Genomic DNA, 27,216 nt, shown 5'->3' with positions numbered 1-27,216 from the left:
GTGGCTTACAGGCTTTTTCCACCTCTGATGTCACTGTTATCCTAAAACCCCCAAATAAAGAACACTGGCAACCAGCACACTGCCCACAGCAATGTGCTGCTCTGACAGGAGCAGGGCAGCTGGTTTAAGCAAGCTTTCCGGAGCTTACTGTAGATGTCCTGCCAAATAACTTACCAGCATTCTGTTGTTCTTCCTTGCTAACAGTCTGTCTGGTTGATTGGTTGGCTGGTTTGGTTTGGTTGTTTGGCTGTTTTCTTTTTGCTTCACCTGTATGCATAACTTTTTGATTGCATTGTAGAAAACCCAGCAGGTACTGAACCTTTACTTTTATCTGTCTTGAAAAAAACCTCACCATAATCTCTTTCTAGATACTGAATAGCTGTCCATGCTAGGGAATCAAATTCTCCGTGAACATTGTTGTGTATGTTGATGTCTGCTGAGCAGCCTATAGCTTGTTCCTAGGCCCTGGGCAGTTTGGCAGAGGGAATGATGGACATGGGCAAAGTTTAGGCACTTTCTAAAGCAGAACTCAAAGTTTTCTGAGCTGGATTCAAACACTCTGAAGCTCTTTGAGAACCTCCTGATATCTGTAGGTATGCAGATACCTGAAATGCAAACCCATCCTTAGCATCATTCTCCCTGAAGACTTTAATGAAGACATTTGCATTTGCAGAAGAAGGGAAAGGGAAAGAAACCTGATGCCCTCTACCAGTGTCAATCAAATGAATAAAACCCTGAGGCTTCTGCTGCCACAGTTGTTTATCTGTCCTTGTAGGAAGAGGTGAAGTGGTGCCATAACTTTGCTATCACTGAAGATGGCTGCAAAAGAGCCTGACAGAAGAGATCACTTTCTCAGCAGCAGATCTTTGACACAACTGAGGCAAGCTATGGACCAGAGCTTCCCTCCTCCCCAGGTAAATCCCTGGTGCTAGGGGCAACATCCTGCCTCTAGGAAGTAAAGCAGTTAGTAGTAGCAAAGATCTGGGGAGGGAAAGGGCAGAAAGAATTCACTGTCGTCACCGCTATTTCGGTGACAGCAGAGGCAAACTGGGTCTCTGTGATCTCTTGAGCTCTAGTGAAGCTCTTGTGCTTTTCCAAGGTTCATTATCAGCATCCTACAAATTACAAAGTGTCACCCTAGTAACTCTTACTCCCATTTTAGCACAGATTGTTACGCTTTCTGTCTCATCTGTGAAGTTTAAAGGATGGAGCTGTCACTGGGGAAATGTTCTGATTCTGACATTCTTGAGATAGACACAAAGAAAACATATGGTTTATTAAAAAGGTGCACAAGATGTTGTGATTCCTATTTGTATGGAAGCTTCAAAACGTGTTTGTTTACAGATGATTCCTGCAACAAGATCAATGGAGGATTATTCCTCTGAACCAGGTGGGGAAAGAATGTGAAGTACACTGTTTCCCATCTTCACCTTCTGGCTTTTCTGGCTACCCCGCTTTTATGATAGTGATAATAAAGAAAACACTGACAATTTACGACTTTAATGAATATCAGGTAATTCCACACTAATAGAGAAGCACTTGGGTTCTCTGCATCCTTTTTGCTGTGCCCCACCAAGCTTGGATACCCTGAAACACTGGCTAAAATGTCACCAGGGGAGGTGATGTTTCTCCATGGGATTGAGGATCCTCTCTCTGCTTCCAGACCAGGAACATTTTTTGGCACTCCATTGCAGCGGCACCACTGTCCTCCACTGGCTTCAAGAGGAGTTTCACAGAGTATGGATTTCATCCATAAACTGAAAGCAGGAGCTTATCTGCAGAGGCATTTTTGCTCTTCATATATGCCACAACTCCTGAGAGCGAGCACCTTCCTTTTGTGACCTCCGGAGCAAGCATGCACAGTAACCTGCTTTTATTTTCAAAAGGTCTGTGAGAACAGGAGCCTTATGTGACTTGATACAGAAGTACATTTTTTAGAAAAAAAGCCTCACAAATATTTACTTCAAGGACCAAAAGCACGAAGTTCTGATTTTGTTGCCTCCATGGAGATGAGTTTTCTTCTTTTTCTGTGAGCAGTTTAATTGCTTCAGTCAGCACAGTTTTCTGAGGAGTACTTGCAGAAGTGGTGTTCACCTCTAGATGGTGTGTTTTACTCAGAAGAACTTTACTCCTGGGCCTTTATGTAACTTTTGCTCACTTGTCAGACAGGTTGCACTCTCCAACCAAACAAAACACGCTTTAGTATTTCCTTGTTTCCTTATCTTGAGGATCTGGCTGCAGGGAAATGCAAAAATGATAAAAATGTAGTGCTTAGATGCTTCAGAAAAAAGCTTGTTACATGGCATATGGTTGGACATATGAGGTATTGACTCGGTAATGGATAAACATTGCATATCTTCTGTTTTCATTCCTGTACTAACTTAAAACAGAATCTTTTTTTTTTTTTTTTTTCTCCTAATACAATGTCTCTGCTTTTGTACTTGAATGCAAGGAGAGAGGGAAGTCACTTAACTTGTTAATATCACAAAGCTAAAGCTGTTGCAGTAACTAACTGCATCCACCGTATTTATACTTCTCTGTTGACAGCACAGGGCGGAGCGGAGTGATGAGGCTTTGGAGTAAAAACACAAATTTTAGCAAGGGTGTAATGTTCCCTGAACTTCTGAAGCTCACTGCCAGCTGCGTGGACAGAGGATTTCCCGTTGCTGTGGGATGATTTTCATGGGGCATGCTGCCCAAAAACCTAAGGAACTCCCTAGATATTAATTAACTAATTAAGACCTAGAACCCTCTTACGAGGCAGATCAAGGGATACCAACAGACTCTTCGTGTCTCAGGCCCTTTTCAGGACATCAGAGGCACTCTAAAAATGTAGTGCAATACTTCGGTGCAGAAAATAAGCAAAATGTCAGATCTATGTTATGGGGAATGATCATAGCTCTCTGCAGTCTGAGTATGGATCTTAGCAGGCACAACTCTTACAGTGATGGTGAGAGGGTGGCAGGCAGAGAAAAGCTGAGCAGTGGCATGTGCATTAACCAGGGAGTTCATGTTACACTTGTGTAGAATTTAGCTGAGCTGTACTATAAACTTTGTAGAATTCCTCTATGGAAATGTCTCAGAAGAATAAGAATCCAGACTATCATTGGAACCATGGTTCTATTTTTGTACCTCCATTTTGATAGTCTGTAGAAAAAATTGTAAGGAAGTATGTGTGAGAAGAATGAGCATCACAGCTTCTGTTATCCTTCTGTTTTAGTTCTCTAATGCTTTTCAATACTTGGGAATGCAAATAAAAGATAGACCCTGGTTAACCAAAAATGCAGTATTTGGTTTGTGACTTACTTAAAATATGAAGTGGTTTCCTTCTAAATGTCAGCATTTCAGTGCACTGAGGGAACAACATGAGATAATTTAACGCATAAGTTTTGGTCACTTTAGAAAAGAAGTGGGGAAGATTTGGAGAAGAAATATCACTAGTTTTGGGGCAGGGATAAGAGCTGCTTGGATCTGGTTGTTCTTTTGTTTGTTGGTTATTTTTTAAGAAATTGTAAGAAAATATGCTTGTCTTCCCTGTTCTTGGACACAGGGATGGTACAGTTAAAGTAACTGGGAATAGAAAAGACCCCAATCTGCTTGCAGTGTCCAGCTGAAATGTACAGAAAGTAATGAAATAAAAAGAACGATGAAAGAAGAAATTAGATTCAAAAATCTGCCGGTCTTTCATAAGCTAAAATGTTCTTCATAACACTGGTAAGGAAATTACTTGTGCTGACTTCAATGGATCCAAGATTTTCTCCATGATTTCTAACATGAAATTGCTGCTTTCAGAAGTTAAAAAAAAAAAAAAAGCCTTATATAGAAGCAATTTTTCTTGTGCATTATGAATAATATCCACTGCTTTTATTTTACACCTCAGCTTAGCTTGTAAATAACAGCTATTTCCACTAAAAGGCTATTATGAAGTTATCTTTGATGCAGAGTCTACAGTCACAGTTCCCAAGCGTGAAAGAGCACTTGAGTGTATAAACACCTACTTAAATATCCTGCTTTCCCCCAGAGCAGCCCAGAGCAGAGTGGGGGCATGCCCTGGACGGCTTCGCTGCAACATGCGACATTTCATGCTCTGCTTGCAGGTCCCTGACAAAGGCCCCTCACAGGAGATAGACTTTCATGTGGTTATCACAGGGTGTTGCCAGACGTTTTCATTTAACTTTTTAGCAGGAGATTGCTCCTTCTGCTCAAGGAGAGCAATGCTGAGTGGCCCATAAAGGCTATCAGTTCTTCTGGCCTCCAGTTCTCTCAGCCTCACATTCATGGTCTCCCACTGTCTTGGCATTCCCCTCTTGTTAACATGTGGGCTGGACGTGCACTCCTGGAGTCATATGGGACCATAGTAATCACTGGTAGTACCCTCTGGGCCTTGAAAGCTGACCCTCTTTGGGACCCTGAAAGGCAGCAATGTCTCTGTGATGTTTTAGGTTCTGGAAAACACACCTGAGCAGATGTTGATCACAGTTTTTAACAGCAGTAAAATAGGTTGTTTGCAAGAACTCCTAAAGGAAACTGGTGAGAGCATTTGCACTTGAGGTTTGATCAGGCTTGAAGTATTCAGAGAAACCTCAGCAGTATTACTCTCTTCTCCTTGTCTGTCAACCAGGCATCTGCACAGGCTGATTTGGGCAGAAAGAATAAATCAACTCACATTGATATATTACCTCTGGTAGTATTTAAGCACAAGCTTAAAAAGCCTTGAAAAGTGTCATTTTTGTAAATTCAGCATCTGAGCCATTCACACTGCTCTAAGCTTTGAGAGTTAACACCAGAAACATCTTTGAGATGGACATTGTGACAATCAATTCTAAAACACGAATAATTCAATAATCTATAATAGAGTCCCACAATTAAATTCCACTGTGCAGTTTTATTGATCTCTGTGCTTATGATGTGTGTTACACCCATTTCTAACAATGTATCTGACCTTTTCACTCACTGGTGCTCATCAGATTTAGCTCTAGTTTGGTAATGGAACGCAAGGCCTGCCCACAAAGCAGGCTGGATCTGCCATTTTGGATATTCTTATGATTCAGTGCATGAAACAAATATGAACTAGGAACTAACATTTAGCCACATTAGGATGATGATTTCTCACTGTTCAGAGGAATTAACACAAGCAATTATTTTGTCTTTGCAGGTGTCAGAGTCTCAGTCCAACTCTCGTTTTTTGGTGCTTGTTTTCTCCAATATTGAGACTGCCACAGAAAGCAGAACCTCCTGTTCCCCGCCTCACCTTTATCAGCGCCTTTGAAACAATGTTAGGACTCATCTACTTGAAGAAACAAAATTGCGACCACTGGATTTCTGCTCTGGGATCTTCTATAACATTGGAGCTCCTATTCCACCCTGGAGACCAGTCCGAGCTTTGTAGATGAAGCTTGTAGTGCTGAGGATAAGGAGTACAGAACTGGAAGCTCAGAACTCAGCCCTGCTCACAGCTGAGGTGAGTGCACACAGGGCAGTTGGATCTGAATAGAGCTCTGGTAATGAAAGAGTCGCAAAGATATATGATTCTGGGGTGTAGATGTCATTGCTCCCACAGCCTGAGTACATCTACACCTTCAGTCGTGCAACTAAGGTGACGTGCAGGGAATTTTATTCCTGTACTCCCCAGTGTTGGGGCTCCCAACAGGATTTCCTTGCTAAACAATGTCAAACTGAGGCAGGCATGGGATGAAAGTCCTCACAGAAGCATGTGAGGTGGTGCCAAATGTTTTACAGGTGATGGTGTTGTTGTTTGTGAGCAAGAGCGGAGGTGGTGCTGGGAAGGGTGTGATGCTGTGCTGGCTCAGATGAGCTAGGAAAACCAGGTCATTAGGGATGCTGGGCTGCTCTGTGTTCAAGAAGAGCTGTGTGTTTGGCAGCATAAGGAAGGTTTCAAAGCTAAGCTGCATGCACAGCTCCACAGCCTCGCCTGGACTTTCTTCTTAAAGATCTGGAAGCTTCGTGCAAAGCATCATTTTTCAAAGGAGTCAGGTACTTTCTCAGGAGGATCCAGTTATTTGGTTTTTAGGCATTTCTGAAGAGAAAGATAGAGCTGTGCAAATGTACTCCTCAGCATAAAGGTCTTTTCTTAACTGGACTTCTTCACTCTCTCCCCTGTTCTCATTTCCCATCAAACATGCACTGCGTTCCTGCAGCATTTTGGAGAGGTGGGCTGTTCCTACAGCTGTTAGCTGAAAGGGCTGTGCTTCAGTCCCCATGGAAACAATTTGGAGAGTTTTTGAGCTTGTGTAGCATTGCTGTACTGTATTTTGCCTCTCTTTTCACTTCCATTAGGAGTTCTGCAAAGCTTTAATTCATTAATGTTTGAAAAGCACTTTGAGGTCCTTGAAGAAGGTGCTATGTAGAAGCAAAGTGTTATTACCTCAGATTAACTGTTTCTGTTTTGCCCTGGAGTCACTACTGTGCTTTCTCGCTGTGCTTGGTGAAAGCCAGAATGAGGAGCGAGGGCGTCTTGTCAGTGATGGCCTCCTGGAGAGCTCTTCTGTGCTGCAGAAAGTCACCTCGGCACTGGCTGGCAGGCTAATCAAAACTTCTGTGAGGGCAGGCAGATGGGGTGTACATTCTGGAAAGCTCAATACTCTGATCTTCAGGAGTAAAATGGAGGGAGACTGTAAAAGAAAATAGCACCACAGCTCTATGGTGCTCTGATGCATACCATCACTGAACATCACAGACTGTGAGACAGAGCAGATGAGAGTTTGTGTCACCTGTCACAGAAAGAGTAATTGCTGCTACCATGGATGTGAGGGTCCTCCAGCCCCAAAGCATGGGGGAACATGGCACATCCTTGAGGAACACATGGTCTGCCATGCTCAGCACAGTTACACTCTCTTCTACCTGTACTGGTTTCCCTGTGAGGGCAGCCACCCTTGCACCATTAAGCCAACCCGTGTAGCTGACAGGTGTCAGGAGGCTGCATGTGCTCGGCTGCTTCCCATAAGCAAGGCCTGTTTGAAGATACTGATGCTACTAAAGTATTCAGCTACCACAGGAATCTACATCCACCTGAGCCAGGGTCTTTCAGGTTGCTTTCTGCTCTTGATGTCAGTGATGTACATACAGAGCTCTGGTGTAGCTTGGAGCAGGCTGCACCCTGATGCTGTGGCTAAGTGTATCCCATACATGTTTGTAATTCAGAAAATAACACGCTACAGCCTAAAGGGTCTGACATTTCTATTCCCTGCCCAGTGTCTCACCACCATTCAGGTACCTGGTGGTCCCCAGTCTCACCCAGATGCTTGCTGAACCATTTGTCCTTGGGGATCACTGCAGAACTCTGGGTAAATATGTATCTGTGCACTGGGCTTTGGTGTCCCCATCTCTCACTGCTCCACTGCTTCAGTTGTGTGGGAGCCCTGTTGCGTGGTTCCTCTGCAAAATCCTCCCCAGCTTTCTGCCGCAGTGGCCTCCCGCGTTGTAAAGAGGAGACTGCAGCTGCTGGCGAGGTTTCCTGAAGAGCCTGCCAACAGGCATTGTATCTGGGCTGCATTTTTCCTTCCCTTCTTCAATTCTGCTTTGTGTGTGTATGTGTGTGTGCGGTGTTGTTGTTTTAATAATGCTTTTCTTTTCTTTTTAATTAATCATGGCTATCTAGGAAGTTACAAACAATAAGAAATAGCTAAACTTTCACTGCCTGCTTCATTAGGAATACGGTGAGTGAGGAGCACATCTCCCCATCTCTGCTCTTATTCCCAACAATTACAAGAGCCAGGTTTAAACTGTTTATTGTAGCATTTAAAAGAAGTTGTGTCCTAGGCATGCTTTCACCAGTTTCGTGTGATCAGCTGAAAACCATCATTGCAGGAAATTAAAGGATCGATTTCTATCCCAGTCAGATCCTTGCCTGAAAGTCTGCCCAAGCCCCAGGCCAGGCAGAGCCAGTGGGGTGCAAGTCACAGCAGCCTGAGGTGAGCCTGAGCCCAGTGGGTTCCCCCAAGGCATCCTCCCCCACCTGGTGACACCCAGCCCCTGCTCACTCCCCGTGCCCACTCTGCACCATGCTCTCTGCCACCCTGTTTCAGGCTCCCCTTGCCCCTTCTTCATGTCTTCCCACTGTGTGATTCATTCGTGGTTCAGAGATACCAGCCCAAATGGAAAAAAATTCATCAAACATTCTGTACATTTCCTAGTGACTCACAAGGCTGACCAGCTCACTCAGTCACTTGCTTCCTGCCAGATAGGCTTGCCTGGCTCCCCATGTCACTCCTGGTGGTCACTGCTGTTTCTTTGCTGTTTCTTGCATGACAAATCTCGGGATACTGCAGCAGCCCAATGCAGAACTCTTCCTCACTGACCCTGCCACGCAGGACAAGGAGTGGCAGAGAGCCCTGACTGCAGCAGCTCTGCCTATGGGACTGCACAGCAGAACTGCAGTTTCTCCCTCGGCTTCTCCAGTTTGGCTATGCACAAATTACTTTGTCATTGTGGTGAAACAAATAAGGCTTCATTATCATTACCATCCTGACGGGAGTAAACAAGTTTATTTACACTTGAGCACTACTGAAGAATAAAGTCATAGAGGAAAGTTCATGGTAGGTGGCCTGTCTTTGTCGTTAGGGAAGGCTTTTACAAAATCACTGCCTGCTCGGCTGGACAGGCTGCTATTCAGGCAGGCCTGGGTTAATGAAAGTACGGTGTGTGCTTGTTAAAAGGAGGACTACAACACTTGTAATCATGGGTGGTCACATTTTTATTTAATGATATGTATCTTCCCTTTCTCTGGTGTTCATTCTTAACTCTTTGCCTCCCACTTGCCAGTCGTTATGCAATGACTAATTAAGGCCTGCACGGTAAAACCTGACACCAAGTCCACAACTAGCTAAACCCACTTAACAAGTCATTTCTGTTTCTAAATAATCCTTTTGTTAACAGCCCTGATATACCAAAAGCAAAAAGACCTCAAAGCAGAAAGGGCCCCACATGTGTAATCACTGGAGCTAAAATAATAATAAAAGGACAACTGCAAACACTCTTGTGGAGGAAAAGGCCGAAAAACAGAACAGCTTCCTTTCTTTCAAGGCCTTACTTTGGCCCCGGTGATAAATCTGTTGGGACAAGGATACTTCAAAGCCAGAAGATTAACCCTGCCCTCACTTGCGTGAGTCCCAAAGCTTGTGTCAATGGAGTTATCCCCGGGCAGGAGGCTCAGCCCTGCTGCTCTTATCTACAGACGCAAAGAAAGCTGAAGCCAGCTATGATGGGGAAAAAGAATCTATTTATCTTTGACATGACCTTGCTGAATTCCTGAGCATATCGTGCTACCCTGAACAGCCTCCCACCACTTCCAAATGCCCCTGTGACTTCTTATGACTGACCGGTCTGGAGTGCTCATGCCTGGATTCTTGGGAATTTCAAGCTCAGATGCCATTTTTGCATCTTTCAGCATATTACAGAGCTGCACAGGAGGATATGTACGTGTGTATGCCCACACACAAAGGCAGAACTCACCATTGCTCACACCGTGTGTTAATCAGTCTGTTGCAGGCTGTTACTTGTTTCTGTGGTCACGCATAGAAGTCTGTCCACCTGCCAGCTTTTCTCTCTCCCCACAGTAATTCTTGGACTTCACCATCACTTTTGACAGAGGAGCAGAGATGTGACAACATATTTTTCCAAGCTTTGGAAAATCCACAGCTGGTTGGAAAGCTGATGCTCCAGTGCAGTGTGTGAATTATTGCCTGTCGCTTATGGATCTTAGTCACAAACATCTTCCAGTAGCATTTAAGAACATAAAACCCAAATTACAAGCAGTTTTGGAATGGGAAAGGCTCCCTACTCCCTTCTCCCTATCCTGAGTGAACAGGGAGAGCAAAACGCTTCAGGCAAAGCTTTGTGCAATGATCTGACTTAGGTGCAATTCCTCTCTTCGGTTTCCTTATAGGTCAGAGGAGTCCTATTGAGCATGGCTCCCACCCTGCTCTCATTCCGTATTCCCTGAGCCCAAGAGGGGCTGAGAACTGCTCCCACATCCCTGACTGAGGTCTGGAACAGCAGAGCAGGAGCCCACTGCTAAAGGAGAGCATCAGGAGCATCTCTAGTGTTGACATGAGCATGTTCCTGCCTGCCCAGTGCTCCTAGCGCTCCCTGGCCCTACTTTAACCTCTGTTTGAAAGCATATTTATTATTCCAGAGGAAACAGTCTTCTGGCTGCATGAGTTATGATAAGAGGGTGAATGATGGACTTCTGGTACACTGGAGCCTCCATGTATGGCAGGCTGAGCTAGGAAACCCAGGTATCTAAAGATGTAATTCAGCCAAGCAATTAGCTGCACTGAAGGGTTTGGTAGAGCTGGAAAGGGCCTTTGGCCCTGAGCTCACATCTACTCCTACTCAAATGCACAGTGCTCAACAGATGAGGGCAATGTGTCCAGGGTACCACATCCTCAGTTTACTTGTATAAACTTGAGGCATGAAAACATGAGCATCAAGGGGAATGGTGGCGTCAGTAAAGAGAGCAGGTGAAGTGTCACCTTTGGGTAAGCCAAACTGCTGCTGAGGCTGCAGGTGGCAAATGAGACAGCGTTGCCTCTGAAGCAGAGAATACAGATAGAGTTATTAAATAAATATGCCAAGATAATAGGCAGTGCTAACCATGTGCATAACTAATATTTGCTGCTTAGAAATTGTTAACGCCGCTGAGCGCTTTACACATATCAGCAACCAAACAGGGAGCCCTGCTGGCCTCCCCGGCAGTAAGCAAACCATGACCCAGAGAGCCAGGGCTCCCACTGCCAGCTGATGCCCCTCAGCCTGGGAGCTAAACTAGAGGGAATACCTCAGAAAAAAAGTGAGGAAAGTGAGTTTGTTTGTTTGCTTGTTTTTATTTTAAGTGATAGAAACTGTCTTGGAGTATAAAGGAGGGAGAGATTCAGGTGAGTCCTAAGTGAGTCCTGAACCTCTCACCTTGCTGACTCCTCTGCTCAGAGGCAGAAACAAACCCAACTGGGGACTCAGGAACAGCTAAGATCACCCATGAGCCACGCAGTTACTGAAGGCAGGGCAGCACTGGGAGTTTCCCTTCACCTTTATCTCTTTCTTTTCTGCCATTTTCCACATCAATTAAAGAAGGTAATGAGAAGCTGTCAGTGGTGTGAGGGTTAATGAATGAAAGCTTGCACCTTGCTGCAGTGAGGCAAAAACCTCTGAGTCTTCATGTTGTCACAAAGGTGTTGCTGAGCTTACAGCACACAAAATATCCCAGAACTCCTGAAAACTGCGGGATTTACATTTGCAGGCTATAATTACAGAGTCTACAGCACCCTCCCACACTGTGCAATGCTTCCACAGGCGAAAGCAGCCAAACACCTGTCCCAGGCTCCCATGGGTTTGCAGGTCCCTGCTCGCGCCAGGCTCAGCTGCTGCAGGAGCCAGCTGCCCTTTCCTGCTGCCCTCCTGCATGACTGGACCACAGCAGACACTCAGAAGGGGATTTTGGTGTGGGACATCAATTCCACCCCAGAACACTGTCAGTGTAGTCAGGTTTGCATACAGGTTCTCAGAGGTGAGTTAATTCGATGCCACTTTGTAGTCATTGTGATGACTGCCTTGAATACAAGTGCCAGGGGCTCCAGGCACAGAATTTTTGAGGGCTTCACTGGGGCCAGGCAGCACCAGGTTTGCAGAAGCCAGGCTCCTATTGCTGTGTGCTGCAGGGTCTTCCCCAGCGCCTTGTTGTGAAGCCGGTTACAAGCTGATGTCATGGGAGGCTCTGCCTGGACTGGCACGGGCAGGTTCCTCCACAGAGATGCTTCTCTGCCTCCCAGGCACTTTTAGGAGAGCCCTTCCAAAGCATCCTCCCCTCCCAGCCCCCACAGCCAGTTGTTCTTCCTTCCTCCTTGCAGTCTTCAAGTCATGGCAGTACTAATGCCAGGCCCAGAGGAGACAGCTGGCAGGAGAGAAGCTCCCCAGCACCTTGCTGGGCAGCACCTGGCTTGCTGAGGGGAAGGGAGAGCTCACAGCCCACACCCAGAGCCACCTTGGGAATGAAGCCTCAGCACTTACCTAACAAGTGCAGTGTGCTATGGCTGTCAGGGAGGACCACAGCCACCAGCTGAAATGCAGCAGCACCAGGAGGTGGTGTTGTATGGGCAGAGACACCTCTGATGAGTGGATTCATGCTAAGGAAGACCCTCAGTTCCTTATGTCTTATCTATTTGTGCTCCATTTTTTGTATCTCCCAGCATTGGTCTGCACAAGCATCCTCCACATCCTGAAGGGGCAGAGGTAACTGGTAGGACACACACTGGTTCCTGACAGCAGCCCAGGTCCATCTGTCCTGCTGTGACCCTGTCTAAGCTTTCCAAGTCATGTTTGTCTTACTGTGCTCTGCCTGGATTTGGCCTGACGTCAAACACCCCAAACATGACTCGCAGCTACTGTTACTCGTTATCGCTGTAGCTGTTACTTTATTAGCCCTCAACAGTTGGTCCTCCTGTGTTACGCTCCGAAATGACTAATGCCGAACCCAATAAAGAGCATCTGACATTGCTGTGTGTGAATAGCTGCTGTAGGCTTAGCAGGCAGCCGTATGACATGTCATGTGGGCAAGTGGATATACCCCAGTGAGTTTGGTGTGTGTCCCATAATCCTACTCCAAGGGCACCCATTACATCAGCTCCCTGTGGTGGCTGCAGGGCTCCCCAGGAACATGGCATGGGAGCTCTGGCAGTCAGGGAATTCCCCTTTTGCCACCCAAACCATAGGGCAGCAGCTGGTGCTGAGCATGAGATGAGATGTGTGCATAACTCAGAGAGAGAGCTTTCCTCTTGCCACTACCAGAAGAGCACAAATTGTTCCTTAGTCATCTCGTGTGCTTTAACTCACTGGCTTCTGTCTTTATGGTACCCAAATTGAAACTGAGGTGTGGGTGATCCAACCAAGGTCCTTAGAGCAGCTGCAGGCCCCCAAAGCAGCCCTGGCCCTAAAGCAGGTCCTGCTCAGCCTTTGCACTTCCCTGTGCTCTGCAAAATCTTAGTCTCTCCTGCTTGTTCTCGAGTGCCTCCTTCTACAGTCACATGAAACCCTCATGATCCTGCAGTGCACACGCCATTTGCTCCCTTGCATTGTTCCCCCAGTGGGTATTTATTTGAAGGGTTTCATTAAATTATCTTACCAGCATCACTTGGTACACAACTACAAATTAATTCAGTTTGCATTTTGGCTGACCTAATATTCATTATATTCCAGTCAAGTGCATGTGTTTTCTATTTGACAGTTTGTTCCATGATAAGATACGTGGTCCAAAGTACTACACTTAGGAATAGGAGTAATATTTACAGACACTCCATGCAAATACTGCAATTACCTGATTAATTACAGCCCTTACATTTGGTTCTGTAGATTGCACTCTTATCCCTCCTTTCTCCCCCTCTTTCCCTGTTGCCATATCTGTTTATAATAGACATGAATAGCTTTCAGATCTGTGTAAATGAAGCAAATCTGTCTCTATAAAACCTATGCGCTACATGGTTGCCTCCCATTCCCCATCACTGTGCTTGCTCATGACAGTTTGGTGTAGCTGAAGTGCACTGAGCAGATCCAGTGCTGTGCTTCTGCAGCACCCTCAGTCCAAGGGGATGGAAATCAGAGCCGAAATATGGCCCTTTAGAAGAATGGAAAGGAAAGTCAAGAGGGAAACAGTGTCAAATATGCAGGAGTGCTGTAACTGCGGTTCTCCTTAACCATAGGAAATAAGCAAGCTGCAGTGGGATTGACAGACAGACAGCTGCACAAGGGAACATGGCGTTTTCACAGCACTTTGCATTCTGGGATCAAAAAGCACCTTTAAAAACTTCATGCCACCAAGCCAAAAAGCAGCCACTATGACACATATTACTAGCCACGTTTTGTGTTTAAGTGAAATTAGCAGGCAGTGTTCAGGCAAAAGCATTTGGCTTTATTTTTGATGCTGTCTGTGGCCCCTCTGCTGACACCAGTGAAGTCAGCCCTGGCACAGCTGCCAGCTAGATGAAACAGTTGGGAAACAGAGGTGGAGGACTGGAAACTGCTCCTGGCTGGATGGTGATTCTGGACAAATGGACCTTGCCGGGGACACCTCAACACAGAAAATAACAGAAAGGAGCATGAGAGCTCAAATGTTCCCCACCTCCCAGCTCATGCATCTCATCTTACCCATAACTGCTCCATCCTCCCTCTGCCATTTTGGCCTTCTCTTGCTCACCCTGTGCTGCTTGCAGCCTGCTGCAGGTGCGGCTCTCCCCTGCCACCTCTTCCCACAGCCTCTGCCAAGCAGAGCTTCCTGCCTCCCTGCCAGGAGCTTTCCTGGGGGCTTCCCTTTGTGCTTAAGCACCCTGCAGTCAGGAATCCTGCAGCAGTGCAGTTTCGTTATCTGCATGCCAAATCCATCAATGAGCTGATCTCCAAGGTGAAATAAAAACATGCATTACAAATGAAATGCTCTATTGCTCTCCTTTGCCTCCTGCAATCACCATCACTGGAGATCTTCGAGGTTAGAATGAAAGACAGCTCTTCCCTACTAATTAACATCCCAAAGTATTCCTCTCTCACCCTGCTACCATGACACAGGGGCTGCTAGAGCCCGGGCTGTTTCTTGAAATAGTTCAATACTTGAGAAATATCAGAGGGCTCCCCGTAATCCCACAGAACTCTCTTCAAACTGGTTCTTTCCTCCCGCAGCTGGTGCATTAGACTCTGCAGAGGCTGGTTCAGGACTTTAACTGGATTTAGTTCTCAGAAAGAACCTTTCCAAACAGAACGTGTCTGATTTTACAGGCAGAATTTTGTTTCTTGCAACAGTAAATAGTCTGGCCAAAGAAAACACTATCCTGTATGCGTCACCTGTGAACAGTCACTGAACATACCTGTGCTTTCAGTTCTTTATTGGTATCCCACACTTACTTTGTATTGCTCACAAACAGATGGAGACAGATAACATTTTTACTCTGCATATCTGTGGTGTTTGGTGCAAAAGCCTAAGTTCTCATAGGTTTTTCTTTTGTCCTGCAAAATCCATAAGCCACAGTTTTCTGTACAGGCATGGGGTAACGTGGGGCATCTGGTGACTTGCAGAGTTCCTCAGCAGGATCTGCATGTTCCTGCATGCATTGGCACCAGGGGCAAGTCTGCGTGTCCCCATCCTGGTACTGAGCCTGCAAAACTGGGGAAATCCCATTCTCTGTAAGCTGCCTTCCATATCCTCAAGGTTTCAAACCAGATGGATGCCTCAGGGAAGCCCTGACCGTCCTGTGGCTTCTGTTTGACACCTGGAGATGAGAGCAAGTGGCAGGATGAAGATACCAAAGCCCCGATGTAGGGCAGCACCATGAGTCTGATAAGGACCAGGAAGCCCATGGGTGAACCACTGCTGGGCTGCTGCAAAACTCTCCCCTGCCAAGGACACTGCTGTGTGTGCGTTTGGCAGAAGAGGAGTAGGAAGCACTGTTCTCAACTTTTGTAAATGAGTATCGCTCCAGCACCCTCACCTGCAGCAAACACCTATTTGATTCTTGAGCACCCATCACTTTCACATCTACTCATGCTGTATAAGAACAGGAATCTGGGATCTTCCACCAAAAGCTGCCTCAGTAGCACTTATGGTTAGCTCAAACTTGCCATAACTACAAAGATCTTGCTCATGGTCCAAGATGGAAAGAGGTAGGTCTTAGTCATTACTGGTATCTCTGGGAGCATGAGCGTTGGAGAAGTAATCACAGTTTTGGGAGCAGATAATGACAGAATGGTAAATTACATAATCTCCCGTAAACGGAGCCCATTCGTAGCCCAATTACCCGTCCCAGAAGCACCATGCAATTGATTGCAGGATTATATAAAGGGCTTTTCATTAGTCAGAGAGTCACAAAGGGAGCTTTTTCCAAGTCTTCCTTGGGATTACTTAACCATCACTCCGGACAAGACCAGCAAAGCATCACTTGGATGGGTTGGAACAATGTCTACCGTCTCTTCCTCAAGCACGTCCGTGCCCTTCAGCCTCCCTATGGGATGGCTGCTGCAGTTCCTGCCCTAGCTAGGGCTGCCCAGCACCGAGCCCCAAATGGGGCAGGTCCATCTTGCTCTGCTGGGGCCAGAAACTTATGCAGAGACACTGGGGGTTAGAGCATGAAAAATATAATGCCCTTCAAGCTGTACTGCATACAGCAAGACAACTGCAGCTGCAGCAAACAGCAGATATCCTCCTCTCTCTCCATCATGTCAGGGATATGCAGGCTTTTCTGCTCTCCCCAGCCTGCTATATGTAGCAAAGACACCAGGCATGTGTGCCAGCAACACCGTAACTGCAGTGGTGCCACTGCTCTGAAGAACGTGGCCAAAGATGCAGGTCTCACCCATGACCTTCCCACGGCTCAGCTGCCTGGCAAAGTGCTTCTCCGCAGCACAGCTAACAGCAGCACGTGTGCCACACGGCTTCATTCATCCAGCTTGCTTCTGGTATTGCAGATTATCAAAGAGCAGACAGGAGGAAGACTATCAGAGAACAAGTTCCTATTCTCTTGTCAGCTAGAAACAGTAACCTATTTTAGGTGAAATAAGAAAAAAAGTCCTGCGGGTGGTTATTCATTGGCTTTCACTGCCACTCATTTAAAATCTCCCCCTGCCTCTCCCCTGTGGCTGCCTGGGTGCAATGTTGGCCATTTCACAGTGCACCAAATTGGTGTCTTCCCTCCCCTGGCGGGAATGACAATGCAAACAAAAATAGATAAAGCATTTAAAAAATCTACAGTGGATTGTCATGGCAATAAATAATTGTAGCATGTTGCCATAGTAACTCTAGCTGTAATAAAGAGAGGCCTATCTGCAGTTTAGCTAAATTTAGTTGTTCCAAACTATTAAAAATATTTTCAAGAACTCTGGTAACTCTTTTAAAAAATGTTTAGGGTTGAAAAAAATTATCGAATATCATCTTCATTCATGATTTTGTTTTGTCTCCAAATTCCAAATGCACTTTATCACTGAAGTTATCAGTGCCATGCAACCAACCTAAAAGCCAGCAAGCTGAGGAAGCCACCGAGGACTTTGCTGTTTCCCACATGGCCAAGCCATTCCACCTGGATGTATGGGGTCTGACAATGTGAGGTTTCTGTTGTACCAACTGTGATAGGAACATGCCATGGGCCTCCGGAGCCAGGGCTTCCCACCCCAAACTCAAACCTCACCATCCATCTGCCCCATCTTCAGACCTGGGCTTTAAATTTCCAAGCTTATCTCATGCTACATCAAGAATGAGAAACAAGACTGCTGTGGCTCCATCCTGCACATGGTCTGGCAGTTGCTGACCTCCCTCATTCCAGTGGGACTGCTTCTGTCCACCCCAGGGATGTCCCATCTGTATTTGGCTAAGGCAGACGGGCTGAAGGATTCACTTCTAGTAAACTGCAGAATAGTTAACAGAACACTTTCATATAGCTAGTTGTTCTGCTGTCAGCTGGTGACATTGTGCTAGTGGTACAACGAATTACAGCTGCTGCAGGATGGGGTAGCAAGGCAATAGCCCTTGTCCACAAGCAAACCTGAGCTTCTAAAAGGCGCTTTTTAACCCATATAATTCTCTACATCTCACATGAAACAAAAGCCAGTCTTTTCATTGTTTTTCAATTGAAAAGAGACTGCAACTGCAGCTCACAAAAAACGTGGGGCTGAACCAGAATGTGCAGCATCATAGAAAGAAATACCCAAACTCCATGTTGCTGCATGATTTAGGAAAAGCAGAACCATGTCTTCTTGCTTCAATACAAAACCAGAGAAAAGCATTTTGAGCACTCTTTAACACATCACTGCCTGTAATTATGGAAGTTTTCCTCTTTGTGCACCCCAAAAATCTCTTGAAGTCAACACGAGACCAAGAAACGCAGCCGCAGGCGCCCGGTCGGAAGAGCAACCGTGCGCTTACAGCGCTGAGCAGAGCCCCAGAGCTCTGCTAAACACATACCCTGAACTTATAGTAGGACCTTGGGGAAAATCACCTGCAAGTGTTCTTCTGCTGTAGTTTCCAAGCTGCAAAACAAGACTAATGCATTTACCTCTCACCCTTTGATCTCGCTGGGCAGCTCAGCACAGCAAGGCATCTTGTTTTGCTGGTACATTTGCACAGCACCCAGCATGTGGCAGTCCAAACCCCCTTTGAGACTCTCACACCCTGACAAGACACACCCATTGGTAACTCTCTGGTGCTGTTTTTCTTCAGCTTGACAGCAGCATTGCATTTGCTAGTTGGTTTCTACTTCCCCATTGCCCCATGCTCTTTTGTAAGCAAAGGAGTTTATTTCTAAGCACTTGTTTGGAAGCTGGGTTAGGAGCACTCCTTCTGCAGCAGATGCTGCCTACATAGTGGGGAGCTCCCTGGAGGCATCCTCAGCTGCAGCCTCAGCTGCACCCCTCCCATCCTGGGCTCTGTTATCGCTCCTCCGACCGTGCTGATGCGTGCCAATGACATCCCAACCCACCACCCACAGCCCTCTCAGCCCTAGCAAGAACACATCAAGGCTGTCCTGCAAATCCTGAGTGGATGCAGGGAGTGATGAGAAGCCGTGCCTTTCACATAGGGCCATAGCCAATTTTCAGAAGTAGAATATATAGCAAGGACAGAAAGGCTCAGCCTTGGGCAGGGAAGGGAAATTCGTTCCCTTGAGAGTCATTGGGCAATGCAAAGCCTGGCATTTCCCTCCTCCATCCTCTGCCCAGCGGGATTCCCAGCACCCTCATTTGCATTTAGATCTATGAAGGAGAGAGCAAGCTCCTGTATCCACTCATAGTCTGTTGTGAAATTTGGATATAGCATCTAAATTAGGTTTAAAAATAGACCACTTTTTCTTCCTTGTTGTAAACAGAAGTTATTATCTCATGGAAACATTTAACCTCAAATGGAACCTCATCTAATTTTTGCTGTGTTTATTATAGCCTGTGAAGAATGAATGAGTGCCACTGATATAACTCTATACGATTACTGAGCTGCTATGGGCCAGCTGGAAAAGATTCAGCTGTTTGGATAAAGAAACAAAAGTTCTGATATTGTGCTGATCTTTACTGGAGGGTCCTAACCTCCGGGGTGGGAATGTCCTTTCTCGTTGAGTTGTATTGGGTTTGCCCTGGTTGTGGCTGCACGCAGGAATTTTGCCGATGGCAAAAATGCATTGCAGGCTGAACTGCCACTAACTTACGTGCAAAAAAGTGAACGTAGAAACTTTGGTTTCACACTTTTATTTTTATCTTGTCATAACCTTAAGATGCCTGTAACGCCACATGTTAGTACTCATAGCTCATATTTTGGTGTGTTTAAATAATATATACAATTATTTACATAAAACTGTGATGAAACTTTTTGCCTGATTCTGAAGAAAGGTATAATTTCAACTTAATTTCACTTGAGCTAGTAGCTTTGCTGTCACAAAACAATAGTTTAAGCCAACTGTACCAATCCTGCAAGCAGTTCCTGAAAAGCAGTGTGTTATTTAGGTTGGCAAATCCCATGGGGTTGACTCCTCTGGAGGCAGCAGCAGACCCCCACTGCCACTAACCCTGTGACTGGGCTTTGCCAGCAGGAACCCTCCTTAGATCTTGTAGCACACCCATTCAGAGTGGCTCCGTTGTTTTTTTTTCATAGCCCTGGTTACCAGTGACCCATGTGATGGCCACAAAGGTCCAGAATTAGTTCTTTTTAAAACCTGTTTTCCATCACTGACACGGCTGGCATCTTCTTTAAAAGCAAGTTGTCTCCACATTATTTCTTGCAAATTAAAGCCAAATAACAATAACAACAACAACAACAATAATAGTAACGATAAAGTGTGAGTTCAAAGCAATTCAAGATTATCAGTTTTACAGGTTGCATTTCTGTGAAGGAAATGGATGCTGTTCCCAAATGCTTATCTTCTACCTTACCCCTCAGTGCCTGCATGCACACATAACCCCACAGCGTGCAGCAGAGCTACTCCTGGTTTATGCTTGCAGTACTGAGATGGAAATCAAGCCCACTGCAGCACACAGCTTAATAATGCCCATCTTCAGTTAATTCCTGCTATGCTCAATGGAAAACACACCTTGTGAAAAGTGCAGGTGCAGAACCGTTTGTTACAAAGACTATGCAGAAGTCTATTGGAAAATTTAATGTGTTTAATTCCACTGACTGGCTTTTCCTTTAAAAGTCCTAAATTGGAAAAACATGTTGATTCTAAAGAGGAAAGAAAGAAAACACTAAAATGTTTTGTTAGCCCAAAACCAAAGAATTATCTGCATCGCTCTCTGGACAATCGATGGGTGTATCGTTTGTGAAGTGGTGTAACTCAAACAATTGATGTGCAGCCTAGATAATTTTTACATTACATCTGTGCTTAAAAATACTTTAATTTTAGAAGGGAAAAATAGTTGCTAAGGAACCAGTTACAAACTCCTGGCTGGTTCTGTGTGAAGTGCACAGACAAATATTTCTATTGAAGCTGTTAGAACTATTCCAAATAATAAATGAAATACTGTAAACAAAAGAACATTTTAACTCTTCTTTTCACATTAGAGTTTTCATACTTCTACACACGTTACTTTGGGAGCAGGAATAAGTCTTGCTTAATTTTAGTAATGCAATTAAAATATTTTAATTTAGGATGTGGGCAAGATTCTTAATGTGGAAATAACTAAATAACAGCTTTTTTTTCTTTTCCCAAACAATAAAATAAAATATATGAATAATCAAACGAGCTACATATGATGAAAACAGAGATAACTGTCTGCAAGACATCCTCATTATTAGTTACATTATTTAATAATTGTATTACTTTTCGGACTCCAACATTTAATTTTTGAGTGGCTCAGCTAAGCAGAGATTAATTTGTATTCTGCCATAAACACTACCTAAAATCTTGGGTTCTTCTTTATTTTCAATTCTGAAACAGCCAGAAATGGTTCGGTGCCTTGTGCTCATTTATTTACCAAAGCATATTATTACAGAAGCTACGCAGGGGCTGCGTTCTCTTTGTGGGCTCCCAAACACCCAGGACTTATGATTACTTTCAGGTCATAAAAAAAGAAATTGGCAATCAAGGCACTGAGATGCCAGCAATCCCCGTGAGTGACGCAGCTGTGGATGTCTGCAGGATGGGATCCCTGCTGCCTGTCTGGGCTGCTCCTGCAGTACTCCTAAGAACAACCAAAGTGGATTTTTTGACTGTGCACCTTTGATAATCTGCCACAAAGACATACAGCGGAACCCCCAAGGTGGTTCTGGTGCCAGTGACCCGGCCCAAGCCTCCCCTCTCCCACACAGTGTTCTAAACCCTTTGGAAAGTGCTCTCCTCATCTCCCTGGTACAGCACAATTCTCCTTCTGGCATTGTGAATCTTCATTGCCATCATCTCTGTCTAGCAGCATCACCGCAGCTTCAAGTGCTCCTGCAAAGCAGAGCTGGAGCAAAAAGCTCCCAGAGGTGTGTCTGTGTCACACCTTCACATTCCTGAGCATCCCGAGATGCAGGGTTGAGAGTCAGAGCTAGAATAGGGGGTGTAGTGCTGGTGCTCAGGAAAATCTCTTTGCACCCCAAATAAATTCCATTCACACTGAAAGACAGACAGAGCTCTTAGCAGGCACTGTGCTTCCCAGCCTGCTGGGACACTGCCAGCATTTGTCTTGATGTCAAAAAGTGTGAGTGCTTCGTCATAAAAATAGTGTGGGAAGTGATTCAGCCAAAGTGAAATACTAAAAGAGAATGATTTTCAAATTTCTATTTCTTTTCCATCTGCCTAATGCAGAAAACAGTAAGAAACAACCAAACTTTGTATCATCCTGAGAATTGGCTGCAGATGAAAGATGTGTGTGTAAGAGCATGCAGCGTCCACCTGATGGTATCTACACGGAAGAGGTGAAGAGGAGTGAAGAGTCAGCTACTGCTCCACAGCAACTGAAAAAAGGTTTACTTCTGATCCCCAAAAATGAATTTAAGAGGGTCTTTTGAAGACCAAGTGTCGTTCTTGGGTGGAGAGTGAACCTGTTTGTGAGCTGTGACTGCACAATAACACCATGCTGGTCACCCAGCGTGAGGGAAGGAGCCCACAAGAAGGCTGGGCTGCCTGAGCTTCAAGTTCTGGATTTGTCCCTTGCTTTGCAAAGCACTGAAGCACTTGCTGACTTGGGGTTAAGGAAGGTGGATGTACTGAGAGAATCTTCTTGACTCATCATATTTTCCAGCCTGGCTTGTTTGTTTTCATTGTGAGCATGAGTCCTGTTTACTCTGATCAAAGATGGCAAAATCAACCACACTATGAAGACAGGGACTTGCAAAATTCCTAGTGAAGGCACAACTGTGCCCAGACCTGCAGCTCCTGCTCTTCCCCTGATCTTCCTTTCTGCCACTGCACAGAGCTCCTGCCTCACCGGTAGCCCTGCTCTGCCCTGGCTGCCAGGAAGACTCCATCCTCCTGTTGCTTTTCTCTAGAGTGGCAAAATGGAAACCAAATTTCCCTGCATTCACTGCGCTAGGATCTGCCCAGCTTGTGAGGGCTGGGGACAAACAGGAAAGCCACCAGGATGGTCAGGAGATTGCCCCAGCGCACAGCGGGTGGGTTTCTGCACAGCCCTGGAGCACAACCACTTCTGGTCTGACAGGAACAGCATCACCAAGATTAAGATCTTCCATTTACTCCAGCCTCCAGAAAGCTTCTGAGCAAGCACTCCTCACAAAAGCCATTGCAGACACCCAGAGCATGCCCTAACAGCAGAAATAAAGCTGTGTAGTTATGCAAAATCCATCTGTAGTTTATGGGCATGATGCAATGGTCCAACCCCAAACAACTCTTGCGCAGGCTATGGGGAGGCTGCAGTACTGAGCACCCAACCTCAAGCAGTGTAAGGGGCCTCAAGCAGCCCTGCCACCTCCCAGGGACAAGACAAAAGGCAATGCCCTTTTCCCCTGGAATTTCTTTGCTCCCTAGGTCCAATTTCACTTGTTTAAACACAAAAGACCCACTAAATTGCTCGTGTCCACCTGAAGCCTGTGGCAGGTTCCACCTGATGGCGAGGGCAAATTCGTACATGGAAGGCACTGAACGAAACGCTGCTCGCACAAAGAGGGATTTGCCAGGGGATGCCCGTCGGTGCCCTCGCCCCAGCGTTCCCAGCACCGCGGAGGAGCTTCCCGCAAACACGCCCTCGCTACCAGCGCGCCTCGCATTTCCTCCTCCCTCAGCATCCCAGCCTGGAAGAGGTTATCAGACAATAGCTCCGTGTATCAAAGCAAAACAAAGCAGCCCAGGCGTAGCACGCCGGCAGCTGTGCAGGCAGGGAGAGAGGAGCGAGCCCGCAGCCGGAGGAAGCAGCTCTGAGGCACGGCGCGGTGCGGCACGGGGTGGAACACCCGAGCAACGGGGCCGAGCCCGGCTGCGGGCATCGCCGTTTGGGATTTTTCCTTCCTTTGTTCTGGACGAAGCAAGGTTTTCAGCGAGGCTCCGGGTTTCGAGGGGTAAGATCCAGCCCGGCTCTTGCCGCGAACGCCGAGGAGGCCCCATATGTCATGGGCAAAGTATGCGGCCCTAGAAGCCCTAAAAGCCGGCGTGGAGCGGGAGTGGGTGGGAGCGGGACCCTGAGGGAGCCCGGGGGCTCGGGGCTGGCCGGGACCCCCGGCCCGCGGAGATGTGGGCACCACGCGTGGGCCCTCCGCGAGAAATTCCTGTGGATGTGACATTTGCGAGGGCCCCGCCGTTCCCAGCCCACGCACGCTCGCCGCGCACCTCCGCTCCCGACCTGAAGGAAGAAATTGATTTCTTCCGATGGAAACATCCCTAAAATGACAAAAGGTTTTCTCGTTTCGCCGCCCCCGCACCAGCAAACCCTGCGGACTGCGCGGCGTGCGGCCGAGCGCCGGCTGCGCACACAGCCGCACACTCACAGCTCTGAGTCACAGCTCTGCAGCTCCCGCATATGGTCCGCACGCTCTGCAGCAGCTCCTGCTCCTGACTCACTCGCTCGGCACAGAGCAAAGAAATCGTTTCAGCCCGAGCGAGCGAACGACACGAATTTTGCCATTGCCGCCTCCCCGGGACGAGGGAAAGCTGCGCAGCCTGACCCAATCCTGCGGCGTGGGTCCACTGCCATCCCACGAGAGTCCTCTTCTGCTTTTCAGCATCCTGAAATTGCCCTTCGGTCTGATCTTTGCCGTGGTCAAAAAAATTAGTGTCTAGGATGACTAAAAGTGAAAGAGATAAGAGGAATACTTCTCTCTTCCCAGATTGTTTCCTCGGTTTATTCGATATCGCTTTGTGGATGGGGTGTTTGATTTCAGTGTTTCCACTCTGCGGTCACTTGGGTAGTTTCCTTTTGTTCCTCACATGGTTTTCTTTTCATAATGATGCAAAGCGAGAAAGAGATAAACCTTTTAAAATGTGATGGCTGAAGCCGCAAGTATTGGCAGCTGGTCTCACTCATGTCAAGTGGTGGAAAGCAAAGCTGGCCAGCTACTCAGTAATGAGAGGAGAATTTAGTTTGGAACTGGTTAAATTGCCAATGGGCATTCTGTTAGACAAGCTCTCAGTCAGGTCGGTGGTGTCAAGTTTGCCTGACATTTAGTTTGCATTTTTATTTTTTCAGTTTTAAAATGATTAAAGTTCTCCGTATAGAGGAAAAACCCTCCACGCTGTCCAAAGTGCATCATCTAGATTTGTTCACCAGCAGCCCCACACAAACACTGCTCTCGGTTCAGAGCTGGGCTCCCGGCTCTTTTCTCTCTGTACATTCTGAATTCAAAGGCTGGAAATGCTTCTTCTCCATAACTGAGCAAACAGACTTAAAAAATAAATAATGAAAGAACCTGTGGATGTATTCAAATAGCTCTCTTTAACCCCTGCACTTTTTATTTAAAATGTAATATGAAATTCAAAGCCATTTAATTAATTAGAAATTGTAACACTTAAGCATGTACAGCAGAATTATCAAAAGGGATGCTACAGCCATTAAATAATCAAATAGCAATGCCATTAAGTAAGTAATTAGTATGTGCAATAAATGGCTAGACTGTGTTAATGAGATCTCTCATATACCCTAAGCAGGGTCCAATCCTTCACCGCCCCACAGGAAAAATCACCCAGTGCTCTTGGTTCTCTGCTGAGAAATGAGCAAGCTTCCTTCCCTTCCTGAGGACATGCCTTGCATGCACAGCACCCCCCACTCAGCCTCAGTACCAGCATTGTGCTCTCAGCAGTCCCTCACCTAGGAAATGCTTCCAGGAAATCCTGGGAATGCTGGCTAAGGAGGAGATCTGGATCCCTTTCCTGTAGCACTCGTGGGTGAAGCACTACCCCACACAGCTGGGGGCAGTGGTTTCTGCCTTCAAACTACTGACTAGTAGTGAAGCATGCAGCACTGGCAGCTCACAGCCCCCTCATTGATGGCTCTTCAACAGCTCTGAATAGAACCTGGGAAAGCAGGGCATTCGTGTAAGCAGAGGTGATAAATCAGGTGAATAAAAGAATTAAAAAAAAAACATGTGGAAAAGCACAAGTGTACTCTGATGAGAAACAAGTTCTATGGAAGAATTCATGGCAGCGTTGAGAGAGGGATGCTTCAAGCAGCACGCAGGTAATAGATCCCAAAAGCTCCCTGGGCGCATTGCAGACACGTCGAGCTGCAGCAGAGCCTCACTGCAACCCCAAGTGTAGGGCCCCAGGACCAGGAGAATTAAACATGTTGAGTGTGAACAGGGCAGAAGTCTCTTGATCAAAGCTGCCAAACAGATCAAGAGCGAGTTTAAGCCCAGCTATCTGGAGTCCTCCCTGGAGGTGCCTTCTTGGACCATGCTTTCCACAGGAGCAACCCCACAGAGAGAGAACAAGCAATGATATATATTTATTTGGAGAGCCCGAACCCTTTCTCACACAGGCACAGCTGCCCTGGCGTCAGGCTGAACAACGTATCTGCTTACCAGGAAAAAAGCCAGGAAATGAGACTCAAGAGCGACCCAGCTCCTTTCTCAAATGATTTCCTATCTTGACGGCGTACTGTCTACCACGTTGGCTCTGCAGAAATTAGCCCAGGCTGTGCACATTCCTGGGAGTGGATACCACCAGACAATGTAACACTAATTAGGTAGTACCAAGGCAACTGTTTACAAGTCTCTTCCAAATGCCTCCCTTGCGTTTGCACCCTCCTACTGCAAAGGCAATATTTAGTAGAAGTGTCCTAGGTATAATTCCCCGGTGGCTTATTTAAATGTCAGTCAGCCCAGCAGAAGTACACTGTGAAAAGCAATGACAACAAAAGGGAATGAGCTTCTGCCTTTCTTGGGAAGCAGCACTTTTGATGGGAGACAGTTTTGGTGGAATTGTGATCATACAAAGGCATCGCCTCACTCCCACTGGAAGGCAGCCGCATGAGATACCCGGCTGTAACCGGTGGAAGAAAAAGACCTGGTGCTTTTTAGCTGGAAGGGGAATTTTCATAGGCATGGTGAAATTAATCATCGTGAATTCAGGTGCTTTACCAGCATGGGCAAAACCTTCCCCGTCAAAACAGCGGGCAGAACTTTGTCCAGAAGTTACTTTGGTTTTCCGTGGTCACCGGAAAACGAACGGCATGAAAAGGTCACTGATATTTCTCAGCCGATACGCTCAGTCTGAGTCAGCCGCTGGAAAATGCACTACAGGATATTGACTTAAAGTGCTCTTGTAAAGCTAATCAGAAGTTTCCTGGAATGATTTACAAATCTGAATTACACAAAGGAGTACAATGAGGGGAAGTGGGAAAAGTCAGGTTACACAAAGCACCGCGGAGCATTTGTGAAAGTAATTTTCTAGCAGTCATGAGTTAAGGATTCAGGTCTGTGTGTTTCTGGAATTCTGTACTCTGATAAGTACATATTTGACATTATATCCAGCATTTCAGCTACTGGAACAAGTCCTTTCCGTTTCTTTAAATATCTATATGCATATAAAAGCATTATTAAATTACACTTTCTACTAGTTGGGCTGTTGCCTCCTTTGAAAGGAGAAGAGTGTTGGCTGGAAATGCATTCTCGCCTTGAGAAGAGGTTGACCCTTCAGACAGTTATTTGTAGAAGTCATGGCAATGCTGATGAGATAGCAGAGGGCTGGAAGCACAGAACGTTTGTTGCAGTCTTTGAGGAACAAGAGAATACGGATCCCAACATCTGGCATTTAACTCTAGCACAAATAGTGCTGCTATGTTTTTACAGAAGGATGGCCAGGAAGGTGATTAGCCAGGTGACTT

General features: G+C 46.2%; 1 long non-coding RNA gene across 1 annotated transcript; it reads left to right on the top strand.

Moving 5' to 3' along the window:
• Window positions 1–2,409: 2,409 nt before the first annotated feature.
• LOC121111596 lies at window positions 2,410–26,948 on the top strand. Its single transcript, XR_005862605.1, has 2 exons — window positions 2,410–5,461; window positions 21,753–26,948. It is a non-coding gene; the product is annotated as an uncharacterized LOC121111596 (long non-coding RNA).
• Window positions 26,949–27,216: the final 268 nt, after the last annotated feature.

The sequence above is a fragment of the Gallus gallus genome, chromosome 10 (genome assembly GCF_016699485.2).
Source record: "Gallus gallus isolate bGalGal1 chromosome 10, bGalGal1.mat.broiler.GRCg7b, whole genome shotgun sequence".
NCBI classification, from domain to species: Eukaryota; Metazoa; Chordata; class Aves; order Galliformes; family Phasianidae; genus Gallus; species Gallus gallus.
This window is presented reverse-complemented; position numbering and strand designations above follow the sequence as displayed.